This window comes from Sarcophilus harrisii, chromosome 4, assembly GCF_902635505.1.
Source record: "Sarcophilus harrisii chromosome 4, mSarHar1.11, whole genome shotgun sequence".
Lineage (NCBI taxonomy): Eukaryota > Metazoa > Chordata > Mammalia > Dasyuromorphia > Dasyuridae > Sarcophilus > Sarcophilus harrisii.
In genome coordinates, this window is record NC_045429.1 from 60,566,076 (window position 1) to 60,581,173 (window position 15,098).

The 15,098-nt window shown below is 35.4% G+C and overlaps 1 long non-coding RNA gene across 1 annotated transcript in view; it reads left to right on the forward strand.

The window, feature by feature from the left end:
* Positions 1-221: 221 nt before the first annotated feature.
* LOC116419064 overlaps positions 222-15,098 on the forward strand; it is a 66,470-nt gene continuing 51,593 nt past the window's right edge. The window contains exon 1 of the long non-coding RNA XR_004229287.1: positions 222-280. This is a non-coding gene — a long non-coding RNA (uncharacterized LOC116419064). The remainder of the gene's footprint in view (positions 281-15,098) is intronic.

Consider the following 15,098-nt stretch of genomic DNA (forward strand, 5'->3'; position numbering starts at 1 on the left):
AGATTGTTATGTAATTGAGAACATTGTAACTAATGTTCTCCATTACATCAGGCAGCTTCTGCCTTCCTCTTTTTTTGTTCTGCCCTTTCTTAGAAAACTACCCAAAACCTACTATGATCTCCATGTGGATTTTCAATAACATCACATGCTTGGGGGCTTATTTCTTCCCCTATACTGTCTATAAAACCACTGCTTATCTTACTTTATTTTTTATCCCAGCATTAGAACAAGAGAAATTACAGCAAAGACTTCTCCCAATAGAGATCAGATGCTACCTGAGGTAAGAGTATATTATACTTTCACTTCAGAACAGAAAATCACCCTGTACTATTTAATCAAATCTCTTTTTTTCTTATGAAGCAAAAAGGGGAGAGCCCCATCCCCAATCAGTAAGGATTTTGGTGAGACTTTAAAAGTTGGGCTTTTTCATTTTCATTTTGAAATCTGAAAATTAGTATACACTACATATGCCACTGCAGTATTTCATTTTCTTATCTCCATGCATTTTAACAAATATCCACAAGATATCGTTTACCTTCAACAAAGCAACTAAACCTATTAATCACAGGAAGCAGTTTTGATATAAAGAACCATCTTTAAAACACTGGTTTCTAAATGTTCAGTTACAGCAAGCCTCTTACTCTTAACTCTCAAATTATTTCTTTTCCATACTAAATTTATTTTCATAAATCTCTAGAAATAATGATAGAGTGTAATGTGGTAGGGAAAGTGTTATCCTTGAATTCAGAAAGACAGTTTCAGATCCTCCTTTGAATTTTGTTCTCTGTGAGACCATTGGCAGCAAATCTGTTGGCTTGTCAGAATCTCAGTTTCTAAATATGTAAAATGGACACAATAATCTCTAGTTTTTATTTTATGGAGTTGTAAGACAGATGAGATTATACGTGTGTTTGTGCATATATATATATATATATATACACATATACATAGATATCACTTTATAAATCTTAAAGAGATATAAATGTATCAGTTATTGCGTGTGTCAATCTCACAGTGTGACTCGGTCATCTCTTTCAATCATGTGTTTGTGTTATGACTTCCTCATAATGCTGTGTTTGTGGTGTGTTGTATCCTGCTCGTGACCAGCCTATGCATCTCAAGTTCCTTTTGGGTGATCCTCAACTGAAGACTCATGTCACATGACTTACAATCTATACATTATCCCTAAAGAGTATTGCTATTAAAAGAATGGGCTTAAGTAACTCTGTAGTATTATAAAAGATATGGAATAGTTCAACTGGGAGATTCTTTACATTTTTGTTAGCAAATTCCTTCCTTCAAACAAGATTGAATATAGATGAGAGTTGGGAGAAGACAGTAAAGGTTATGAGAGCAAAATTTCACCTTCTTTGAGTGATCCCTAAATTTAAAAGATATTTATCAAATTGTTACCATATGGAACAATTCCATATGCTACCATATGGAAGCAGCAATATGTATATACATATGCATATATATATGAAATATATAATATATATAAAATAGAAATAAAATGCATCCAAGAAATATATAAAACTTTTTTTCTTGGTTTCATTTCATTTGTAACTATAACATGCTAGTACAATGCTATTATATGATTTTAGATCAGAAGATTTGGAATGAATTATTGTTCATTTCTTTGGATTTAGTTAGCTTAGAGTAAACTGAGAATTGTCTTCAGTAAGGAATGGAATTGAAGATAGTATGGAGAGCACAGCATCATACTTTTTCAAGACAATACTAACTTGGAGGTATATTAGTATTAAAGAGATATAATAATACGTAAAAGAATTGATTGTGTAAAAGCTTATTATTATTAATCAGAAGAGCCAAGAGAAATGTGTGCGTGTGTGTGTGTGTGTGTGTGTGTGTGAGAGAGAGAGAGAGAGACAGAGACAGAGAGACACACAGAGAGACAGAGAGAGACAGAGACAGAGAAAAAGAGAGAGACAGAGAAAGAGAAAAAGAGAGAGAGAGAGAGAGAGAGAGAGATGTTTTCTGGATGTGGACATATTTGATCATTTGGAAATCTTCATATTCCATCCTTAAGTAAATCTAATCCACATGAATATTTTCTATGATGCTATCAAACCTTCTGTGCTTTCTGCATTCAGTGTGATTTTTACAAAATGTTTGAATATCTACACTATATACTTTTTTTAAAGCTCTTTTTACATTTCATGAGTGTCTGCCCCTTTAATGCTCAGAATTGTTCAAATCTCCCTCTTAGTACTTGGCTAATATCTGCACTGTCCCAGGCATGCATTAATTGTATGATATCCCCCAGTATCACCTCTTGGGTAGAAGTTATTATTGATAATATGCTGCAGCTTAATTACACTCACTATACCTGGTACTGTCCATCGCCCTTTTGTGTAAATTGAAACCCTTCCGTGAAGGCCTTACTCAGGAGGAGCTGGGAAGTTTCTCCAGTTTCCCCATCCTCACTCTTATTTAGTTCTTCCTTCTAGTCCACTTGTTTCTTAGAAAAGTTATTTTGCTTCTCAGAGTGATGCAGAGCACCATTCTGAAGGAGAACAGTCGGCTTCCAAACTTTCTCTGTATCAGGGACACTGATTAAGTATTTCATTGTGGAAAGCTTCACTGCTGAGGTACAAGTGCCAGATATTAACAAAAAGCACAATTAGGCACAATATGTTCATAGATGCAGGGTATAGTAATAGGATACCCACTGGAACTCAGATGAGAACTTTTGAAAGAAAGATAATTCCCCATAGACTATAGTGAGTCCTACAGATAAACTCAAGTATTGAAAAGATTGCAAAGAAAGAAATCCCAAGCAGACAGAATTGGCAAATATATTTTGTTGGGTTATTTCCCAGTCTTTTCCTCTAAAAATTACCCTAAAAGTAAAGGAAAAATGTTTGCCTTTTTAAAGAGCCATACATACAAATCTCCCTCTCTTTTAAAGTCTTTATGACTACAATCCTTAGAAATAATTTAAGTAGAATGCAGACAATAATTGCAGATTCTTATGAGGAAGGGAGGCAGTTGTAAAAACAGAAAGAGGTCATCTCAGAGGGAAAAATACTAACATTAAGGGTGCTCAGGGCACTTGTAGAAGGTGAAAATTGATCTGAGTAAGTAAGGAAAGGCAATTAAATGGTTCAGTGATGAACCTGGAATCCGTAAAACCTGAATTCAAAATCTGACCTTGGGCACTTACTCTGTGACCCTGGGCAAGATTTAATCTTCTAGAAAATGAAATGGTAAATCACTCCAGGTTTTTTATCAAGAAAACCTCCATGGACAATGTGGTCCATGGAGTCTTGGTGAATTGGATATAAATGAATGACAACAACAACAAAGTAAGTAAGCCAGAGAAGCCAAGAGGTAGAGGTAAACCAGGAAAAACATTCTAGATGGGGAATATGGGGGGAAGAGTATGGGTGGGAGATATAATGCTATGTTGCAGAAACAGTTAAACTGTAGTTATACCATTGAGCATGTGGAAGAAAATAAGGTGTAAGAAGACTGGAAAAATAGGAAGGATTGGGTTATAAAAAGCTTTAAATGCTAAATAGAATTTTATATTTGATACTAAAGTTAATAGAAAGACACTGGAGTTAACTAAGTAGGAGAGTGACATGGTCACACATATTTTAGGAAGATGGCTTTGAAAGCTGAGTGGAGAATAGCCTGGAATGGGGAAAGTCTATCCAAGAGATTTGGTAAGAATTGACTTTCTGGAGAGAGAGGACATGCACAAGGATGGTTGTGAAGTTTTGATGAGATGTGAGCAGCTTTGATGTTAGATGAAAAATTCCCCACAGTTTCTTTAGAACCTTGGGCTTTTCATTCTTTGCAAGTTTCTTGTTTGTGGTAGGGGTGGTAGTAATAGTTTTGGGTTTAAGGAAGGACTTGGCTCTCTGGAGGGTTTCTGATGAGCTAAAGAGAATGCTGCCATCTAAATGTTCACCTGGGAGGTGCTTCCTAAAGGGGGTTTCCATAGCTGAAGAAAGAATCATGCAGAGTATAAAGGAGCCCAGCCCTCCAGAGATAAAGCCCCTGATGATCTATGAAGATTAAAGGGGGATTTAGACAACAGCTGACTCACTGTGTTTGGGTGAACCTCTTTCAGGATGAGAGGCTAAGGATTCTTAAGATATAGAGTAGAACATTCCCAAGAAACCCAAGGAAGAGCTAATCTTGGTAGAATATTTATGAAATGCCTCCTTCTGCCTCCCCAACTCTACAGCTCTACTGTCCATTATCCACACATAGAGGCTTCTGAGCACATATTTTGCCCACTGAATGACATTTGCAGGAAAAGAAAGAGAATTACATCCTGCTTCATCTCAGCACCCCATGAGGGGAAGAAAAATTCTTATTGACACAGAGCTGTGCCTATGGCTTTGGAGATAGTCAAAAATCATAAATACACAAAATGCAATACAGAAATTGATTCCTGATACCTCCATAGCAGTAGATACATAGATTTATGACTTTATTATTTGGTTAGAGTTGTTTAGTACAGGACTGTGGTTTCATTAATGTAGGGAATTGCTAGTGTGGAAATTCCTTTCAATTATTATTCCTTCCCTTTCCCTTGACCTATATTAAAGGTTTTTTTTTTAAATAGAAAACTATAAACAATTTTAAAAATTACATAGTATTTTTTATTTGTATATCTGTATATCTATCCACAGTATATCTATAGATAGATACATAGAAACACCTAAATATACAAATAACTGTATACATTGTTCATAGGTACATTTATATGTGTATGTTTGGTCTAAACCTTCAGTTGATGATGGGGAACTCTTAATATTGAAACTCCTTCCATTAGTGTTGACCATCATTTCTCCATAACTAGTAGTTTGACAGAGTTGCTTGGGTTTCTAAAAGGTTAAGTGACTTGCCTAAAGATTGCATATGTTGAGATTGCACCAGTTCTTTCTGCCTCTAAAATCCTTTCCAATAAATGTTGCTTCTTATGGTCACATAAAGTTGAAAATATTTGCCTTTTTCCTTCTTATTGCATTTTCATGGGTAATGACAACCAGGTTTTTAGGCGAAGTTGTGATGGAGTAAAGATGGATGGAGTTAAAACAATAATGATGATGATAATAGTTAGCATTTATGTAGTACTTACTATATGAGAGGCAGCCTAAAAATATGACCTTATTCAATCCTCACAACAACCCTGGGAAATGAGTGCTATTAATATCCTTCTTTTACTTTTGAGGAAACCAAGACAAATAGTGATTTCTTGACTTTTTCATTCACACAGAAAGTATTTGAATTCAAGTCTTCCTGATTCTAGGTCCTGTGTCCTGCCTTACTTAGGTGCTGGTCTTTTGGAAGAGATTTATATATATTAAGGTTCTCAAACTTTTTGGTCTTGGGATCTCTTTATACTCTTAAAAATTATTGAGGAAACCCAAAGATTTTTGATGTAAATTATATCTATTAATATTAACCATACTAGAAATTAAAATATTTCAGTATTATAATGAAAGGGTCTCAGGGGTTCAGAAGTTCCTAGGCCACACTTGAAGAATCATTGATATAGAGGGCACATTAATGTCTATGTCCTGGGGTGGTCACAAAGTTTAACTTCCATTCTGTAATAATAAGCAGACCATGGATGGAATTCTATGACAATATAGGGATACTTCATATTCTACTAAAAGATATTTGACTCCTAAGAAATTCATATTTAGAGACACCAAAATCAATGTGGGGAATGTGTGTGTGTGTGTGTGTGTGTGTGTGTGTGTGTGTGGTAGGGGGAAGGTTTTATTTTATAGAGCAAACAGTAGGATTATTAAGTATAGGAAATTCCCTCCCCGACAGAGGATCCACTGGATGGGAATTCCAAGATAACATTTCTCACCATGTGTTGCTGGTTGTTTCCAGGTTAGATTAACATTGGGTTAATGTAGCTCCCTTCCTACTCAACATATGAAAGAAAGAATGTGTGCCTAAATTCTTGTACATATGTTGTCTGAGATATGCTTCTGACTCTGTTGACTTCATGACTCAATTGTCTTCTTATCTTGGAACTTCCCTCTTCACCTGAGAGCCATCTCACCCTGGGACATTCCTCCCCCATGTCACTTCCCTTCTCACATTGGTGAGTTCCCTATGGCCCCTCCATTTTGGGGACAGGCCCAGGCCATCCACACTGCATTCTTGTAATAAGAATTAGAGTTCTAACTCTTTCTGGATTTCCACGAGTCAGTTGTCTCTTCACTCTGGAACTTCCCTTGGCACTTGGGGGACAGCCCACCAAAGAATATCCCTCTACTATGCCAATCCTCTTCTCCTATTGGTGGGTTCATTCCAGGATCTTCATTTTGGTGATAGTCTAAGAATAGCTATTCTTCATTTCCCTTCTGGCTGTGCTTTTGCCTCTCTCTAGACTTTGCCACCAAATCCCTATATGGCATTTCTCTCCATCCTCCACCCCATCTGCTTTTCAGATTCCTTTTATGTGTTGTCTTCTCTCATTAATATATAAGCTACTTTCCTTTACAAGGAAGTATCTTATTATTTGTATTTGTATCCTCAGGGGGCTTAGCATAGCACCTACTATGTTTATAAATGCTTGTTAACTATTGCTTTATGATGCATATTCTATTTTTTTTTTTGTTTTTTTTTTTTCAAACAAATGGATGAAAAAGTCATGGACTTTTTCTAATCTTCCAGACAAACAGCCCAATTATAACAAACATATGTAGAGTGAAAAAGAGTGTCGAGTGGAAAAACTCAGTGTGGAAGCATCAGCTTTGGATTCTTCTATCTTGGCTCACAATATATTATCAAACTATGTAAGGTGATGATACTTAATTGACTGCTTTCCACCTTTAATTTTATTCTCTATTTTTCTCTTTTATTCCCTCTTACAACAACCAAAAGCTGTACTCTGGACTTTATTTTCATTTTGAAAAGTCATACTCCAATCCTGGAATTCATACCTTGACTTTTCTCTCTGATTGTATGGCTCCTCCTAGGACTTCCATTTTAGGAAGAATCCCACTCAGTATCATTCATGTGTCCTTTCTCCAGAGGTTGCATGCCAGATTTCCACAGAATACCTTTGTCTCTCCCAACCCCATTTAATCTTCCTTTTAATTTTAATTTTTGTTGTCTTAGCCCATTAAAATGGGGCAGAGGCTGACTTTCTACTTATATTTCTATTCCCAGCCTTGTTGTTGTTCAGTCATGTTCCATTTATTTTACAGAGATCGAGGCAAACAGATTTATGTGATTTGCCTAGGGACACCCACCCAGTGATTGTCTAAGGCTAGATTTGATCACAGGAAGATGAGTCTTCCTGAATCTAGGCCTAGCACTCTATCTACTACACTAGCTAGCTGGCCATTTCAGTCTTAGCACTTAATAAATAACTTAATAAAAGCTTGTTGACTGACTCTTTTTCTCTCCTACCTTCATCACCACTCCTTTTTCTACCTCTTTTTCATCTCCTTTTATTTTTCCTTTCCTACTTTTTCTTCTCTGCTTCAAATATTGTTTAACCCCGTTTGTGTCACTTGGGGCTAGAAGGTCTGTTATGCCTTGGTGATAAGTGATTTTCTCAACAATTTTAAGGAAATCAATCAGTCCCATAAGCCTATAAGGTGGATTGCTGTTGCTCTCCTCATGTTTTAGATGTTACATAGTGTAATGTGATAGATGCTGTTTCGTGGCAGGCCTTCTTCCTTCAGCTAGATGCTTCTGAAAGATTAAGTCATCCAAGTTGAAGCAAACAAATGTCAGCCTTCAAATAGAAACTATCATAGGCTCCAGAAAATAAAAGTTGAAGATGATCACTCTATCCCATTATTCCTGAGGGCAAAAGAAGTTTCAGTATAGGTTCCTGGCCCATTTACTGTCAAAGTTTCCACAGGGTAGGTGAAGGTTTGAACAGGCAACATCTCCAGGAAATTATAAATGGCTCTAGGGAGGAACTCTGACTATAGGTAAGTTTACATATTGAATATTGCTCATAGTTCCCATGGGAGCTCATTAAATATTTTTGGATGATGACTCAACATATGCAAAACTGACGTCATCATCTTTCCTTCTAAACTCAACTCTTCTCTCAAATTCCTTATTTTTCTTGAGGGCGTCCACCATCATCTCAAGGACCTGGAATCAGCACCCCTAGAAATCCTTTTAATGCCTCTCTTTTTCACCTTCTATCCCACATTCATTAGTTGCTCCTTAGTCTTTGTGGTTATACTTTCTCATTATAGCTTACATTCATCCTTTTGCCTCCACTTATACAAGCCACTAAAGTCCAAGTATTTTGTCCCTCTTCTTAATACTTACCACTTAGGCGGACTGTTAAAAATCTAGCCTAAAAGATCTCCTATCCTCCAGTCCTTCCCCTGTCCAAGCCAGCCTTTGTAGAGTTTCCAAAATAATCTTTCCAAATTGCAGATCCCACTAGGGCATTACCATGCTCAAAAAATTTCCAATGTATTCCACTCGTCTAATGCAGGTTTATTAATTTTATTACTCCATTCCTCACTAAATGGTTATGGGAAATTCAATAGATGACCATCACCAAATAAATATTTAAAAATCTGTTCCAAAGAAGAGAATTAAATTTGACTTTGTCTAGAGGGCAAAACTGAGAATAACTATCAGGAGGAAGATACAAAAAGATGAGTTTAGACTTAAGATAAGGAAAAACTGAACAGTTCAAGCTATCTTTAAGAGGAACTGGCTGATAAAGTCTATAGTGAATTTTCCTTCACTGGGAATCTTTGAGCAAAAAAGGGATTCTTTTACAGGTGTAGAATGTTTTAGACAGCTTCCAATGCTGCTTCTAATTCTGAGACCCAATAACTCCATATTTCAGGCCTTCTAAATTCTATCTGTAAGTTACCTTTCCAGGATTATTATTCATTCCCTGTGCTTAAAACATATTCCTTTCAAAATTCTTCTCTTCTTTCAAAATTCAGCTCCAATTTCATCTCTAGAAAGCCTTCTAGCTAAGAGTATTCTGTCTTTCTGCAAATTCCCTATAGAACTTGTTCAGAATCTCTCTTTTGCTCCCATTATGGTCTATTTGACATAGACCTTATTCTTATCTCTGTACCAAGGAGAATATAAAATTCTCGAAAGCAGAAATTATGCCATTTTAATCTTTGTATCATCAGCACCTAGCACAGTATCTTTAATGGTGGAAGCTGAAAACAAAAAACAATCCACACACCCCAAACCTGCCATGAGACTGACAATCAATGATGTTGTCCCAGAAAAGAAATCTTTTTCCTTAGTTACATAAGTATTTCTGCCTTCTTACTGGGAGCTACATTTTTACCAAGTTTGGGCAATCATTTGCATTCCTTTAAGAACAACATCCTGAGCTCTCCATGATTCTGAAACCACCCAAAGCTGAAGCTACACATCCCATACCTTTGTTGTCCCTCACACGTGGTAATCTTTCTCCCAATTCCAAGCATTTTTAAAAACAAGAAACCCTATTAAACTCCCCAACCTGTATTTTTCTGATGCCCTCTGACTTTTACTCTATCTTAGTAGTTGATCTCACAACACACTTTACTGAGATTAAGATTGTTCATCTCATCTCTTATCTCCCATCCTTCACATTTCAAAAGTTTTCTGCTTTCATTCCTTTTTTTCTCAGTATTCTAAGATAAGGTGACTGTCAGAAGAAAAGACCATATGGTACCTGGGTACCAAATTCAGAGAATTTGAATTCAGTTCCTTGCTTTCCATTTACAACATGCCGCTTTAGGCAAGTGACTTAGACCCACTTTGTGGGCTATTTGCAAAATAAGGAAGATTAGACTTGACGAACTGCAAGGCCTTTCCCACTTCATCACATGTTTATTCATATTCCTTTATCTTCAATATTTATTCATAGATGTCTGGAATCTTTTAGGTGATCTGAAGGTCATAGTCCCTTTTATTATTAATATCTATCCTACTAGTGCATCTGTTCACGATCTTAAGTAAGTTTTCTTCCTCATGAAATCTTTGGTAATTTTAGGGTTTTTTCCCTTCTATTCCCTTATCACTCATTTTCTGACTCCCTCTTTGATGGTAGTTTTTCTTGGGTCTGAATCAAAGTTGCGAATCTCTTCCCAAGCTGGGCAATTCACATTATTGAAGCCTCAGTTTCTAACCCAGGTGACTTTTTGGGGGAGACTACAATTCGTGCCTCAGTTCTTGGGCTCTTTCCCTCACGTTAATTAGAGTGCCAGGCAGACTTACATGTCCTGTCCCACTTACTTCTATTCCTCAATTCTCTGGCTAAGCTCTGTTATAGCACTGAATATTGCTATGCTGTGTCCCCAGAGTGAACAAACTTCGGTTTTTCATTTTTCTCCCACTAGGAGAAGAGGTAGAGGCAAGAGCTAAGTTTGGTAGCAAACAAGCACATCAGCTTTGGGCATTCTGCTGTCTGAGAGTGGTAGCCAGCAAAGGAGAGGGCACTGAGTGAAGATTAGGAATAAAAGGATTAGTCTCCTTTGCAGTTAATTCATTGAATTATTTCTTCCCTTGAGTTCTTGGTATCGTAGACCATGGACACAGCTGAAATTGCTTTATTCCTTATACATAATTTCTGTTGTTGATCTCATGACCAGGAACACAAGGTTTTCCCTAATCTAAATCTATGCAATTATGAGCTTCTTTCCTATGCTCTTGATAACCCCTCATCTAGCACCATTTGTCCTACCATATCTTGTATCCTTTGGCTTGATCCATTATTTTATCTCTCTGTCTCTTCTTTCTCTTTCTTTCACTCTTCTTCCTCCATCTAATTTAATTTCAATTCTTCCCCCTTTCCTGATGCCAATATATATGTTCAAAGTAGGACTCTCACTCCTCCCATTTTCTTAAAGCACTTTGCTTGGATTTCTCTTTTGCCACTAGTATATTTTACTTCATGTTATATTTATTTGTGAAGATTTTTATCTTTTCCTATTAGATAGTGAATTTTGGAGGAGCTATCATCTTAGCATCTCCATTAAAGTTCTACTTAGAACTTTTTCATGGCAGTGACCTTGGGTTCTCAATTATTATGTTAACACCAAGTGCAAGCTTTGACAGGATCTACCCAGGTGGAAGCTCTGGGCACTATTCTCCCTGTCCCTGCCCCTGTCCCTGTCCCTTCTCCCTGTCCCTCTCCTTGTCCCTCTCCCTTTCCCCTCTTTCTGTCACTATCCCTCTTCCCTCTCCTTGTACCTCTCCCTCTCCTTGTTACCTCTCCCTCTCCTTGTTACCTCTCCCTCTCCTTCTCTTTATCCTCTTTCCCCGTCTCTCTCCCCTTTCTCACTGTCTCTCACTCCTTGCCCCCCCCCCCCATCTCTTATTTGAGTATCAGTACGTGTTTTGAGATGCTCCTCACTAGAATGACTACTTGATGATGAGTTAGCTTTTTGGTCACAGAAACTCTAGATCAGCTACTAAGTCATGGAAATCTGCTCTGTGTCACTAGAGGGAGTCCCTGAACTAAAAAATAAAAAATCCCCAAATACTGGTAGTATCTTTAGTACATTACATTACTGTACATTACTGGTAGTATCATTTAGTACATAATGTAGTATCCTACATTAGGTAGGAATTGGACTACTATCCACCCTATAACCCATTAGTCAATGGATAATAATCAATAAACATTTATTAAGTGCTTACTATGTGCCTGGCACTGAGCTGAATGCTATGAACATAAAAATGAAAAGCACTTTTTATTACAAAAATTTCAGATTACTTGATCTATAGATAATTTATTCCCTTCTTCCCCAATACTTGAAATACACACAGTTCATATTTATAATTCAAACCAGGTCCTAGTAGGGCAGCTGGATGGCAGTAGATATAGTTCCAGGTCTGGAGTGAGGAAGACTCATCTTCTTGAATTCAAATCTGGCCTCAAACATTAACTAGCTGTGTGATGTTGGGTAAGACATTTAACCTTTGTTTGCCTTAATTTCTTCACCTGTAAAATGGGCATAATAACAGCATGCACATCCCAAGGTTGTTGTGAAGCTCAAATAAAATGACTGTAAAGCACTTTGTATAGAGCCTGGCACAGAATAAACTTATATAAATGTCAGCTATTATTATTATTCATCTCATAATTAATGAAAAAAGAAGCCATTTGTTATTTACTCCCTCTTCTCCCCTTTCCAATATCTCTAAATTTCTTCTCATTCATTCCCTCCTTTGCTCCAGGTTCTAATGAAAAAGTAAACCTCCTCTTCATCAAGGCCTATCTTTTCATATACCCCCTTAATAACATCTCTTTCCATCTTCTCTATCAGATTGCCCCATGAACATCTCATTTCTTTAATCTTCACTTTCCTTTTATTTCTTTTGGATTCTTTTCTGAATCATATAAAAACTACCAAGTCATCTGTATCTTGAAAAAAAATTAGCATTATTGGACCTTATTATCTCCTATGTTATTATAGTCATTCTATAACTCTTTCATAAATTTTTTCACAGCCAAACTCCTTGAAAAACAGGTTGCTTCCATTTTCTCTTTCCTCATTACTTCTCAGTATGTTGCCATTTGGTTTCCAATTTCATTACTACAGAGTTCTTTCCAAAGTTACCAATGATTTCTTAATTAATAAATCTTCTGGCCTTTTATTAGCCCTTATGCTTCTTAATATCTCTTCTTATTTAATATTGTTGACTATTTTATCCTCTTGAACACTTTTCTCAGGATTTTTGATACTTCTACTTTTTAATCTGACCACTCTTGTTCATTCTCCTTTACCAGTCTCATCATGTCCCTTAACTATAGTTGTTTCCTAAGTTTCTGATCTGTTCCCTCTTCTCTTCTTTCTCTAAACTCTCTAACTTGGTGACCTCATTAACCTGATCTCCAGATCACTTCCAAACATATATATAACAATAAATAAATGGATGAATACGAAATAAGGGAATGGATAAACAAACAAACAAACATGTATGTTTCTCTCTATTTGCCTGAAGTACTGCTATATCCTCCTAAACTAGCTTTATGCCTCAAATTTCTTCCCTCTCTAATCCATCCTACATATAAGCCAAAGTTGTCCTAAAGTACAGATATAAATATGAAGCTTTTCTATTCAATAGATTCTTATGATTCCCATGGCCTCTAAGTTCCTACATCAGTGCCTTGTAGGAGCTTTAAAAAATTATAGGTATCTCCATTATAGATATCTATATTATCTATCTATCTAATAAGCATGTATATATTTTGTAACTCTGACTGATTGATCACTATTTGTCTCTCAACTCTGCAAGAAGCAAGATGAAGGTGTCTTCTCATATATTTTCTTGGCCAAATTTGATCATTACAATTTCAGCCTTAAATTTCCATTGTTTTGTGGCTTTTCTTTACATTTATATACTTTGCTATAATATATTTTTTTTCTTGGTTGTGTTTACTTTACTTTGTATCACTTTACTATATGATTATATTTACTATTCTTTAGTGGACCAGTAAGAAATGTGATACATTTCAGCAGTACTTCAGGCAAGTAGAGAGAATTTTCTTTTGCTTCTTTCCCAATTGATATTTATTTAAATTGATATTTTATGTAATAAATTGATATTTATTTAAAATTATTGATTATTATGAAAAGTGCTGATACAAATATTTTGGTATTTTATATAGGAAATTGTGCAAGTGTAGTTAATTTTGGATATATACTTGGAAGAGGAATCTCTGAATTAAAGGATATTGACATTTTAGGGATTGTCTTGGAATAATCACAAATTGATTTCTTAAATGGTTTGACATGTCCACACCTTGATCAATAATAGATTGGTGTGCTGCTCAAATATTGAATATTCTTATATTTTGTTATTTTTTGTCAATTTTCTGGATATGAGATAATAATTCAGTTGTTTTGATTAACTATAATTAGTAATTTGTAAATTCATTTATATGATTGTTAATAATTTGCAGTTCTTGTTTTGAGAACTACTTGTTTTGAGAACTATTTGTTCATATCTTTTGACCAATTACTTATTAGGGAATGGCTTTTGGTATTCATATATTTTCCCAAGGTATCTATATCTTGAATATAATACCCTTTTCAGAGATAGACACAAAATTGTTTTCCCAATCATTTGCTTTCTTTCTTATCCTATTTATATTTATTTTGTTCATAAAAATGTTAAATTTCATGCAATTGAAATCTTTTATTTTTAATCATCCCTACCCCTCTTTTTTGATTGAGAATTTACTCCCTATATATAAATATGAAAAGTATATAATTTACTTCTCTTCTGAGTTTTAATTGTGTTCCTCTTAACATTCAAATCATCTTGAATTTATTGCTAATATATATTGTAAGACTTTGGTCTACACCTAATTTCCTCCAGAATGATTTCCAGTTTGCTCAGTGATTGTTAGGAAATGGAAAGTTCTTTCCTGAGCAATTTTTGTTTTCATACTAATTGAATAATGGATTATTAAATTAATTATTTTTCTTGTTTAATCTGTTCAATTGATCTACTTTTCTATTTTTAACCAATACCAAATTGTTTTGATGATATAGTTCCAAAATTATAATTTTATAGTATAATTCAGTTTGACTTCTGGAAGTAGTATTCTCCTTTGTTTTTACTTTTTTCATTATTGCCCTTGATGTCATAGATCTTTTGCTCCTCCACATGATTTTATCTAGCTCTGTAAAGTCTCCTATTTGGCTTTTAAAATTTCATAATTTAATCCCATCCCACTTTTCGTATTCTTCAGAGCAGCCTAACTGGAGTTCCTATTGTTCCTCACACAGTACACATTGTTGACTATCCCTGTTACTTTGTCTAGACTTATACATCAATGTACTCTTTTGTCACCTCCCTGTTTTAAAATGTATTTATTTTAAAACCTCTGCTCAATCACTACCCTCTACATAAAATCTTCCCTGTTCCTCTCAGTTATTAACACCCTTCCCCTAAAATTTAACTTCTATTTATTTTATATACTTGTATGAATGGGAGAGGGGACTCCCATTATATAAATCAATCAATTACCACTCCACATTACACTTTAAAATAACTGATAAGATACTAATAATTTTGCACAGTTTAAATAGACTATATGTGTATAACAACACAGAGAAAGGGGTAAGGCTTTTAACTCT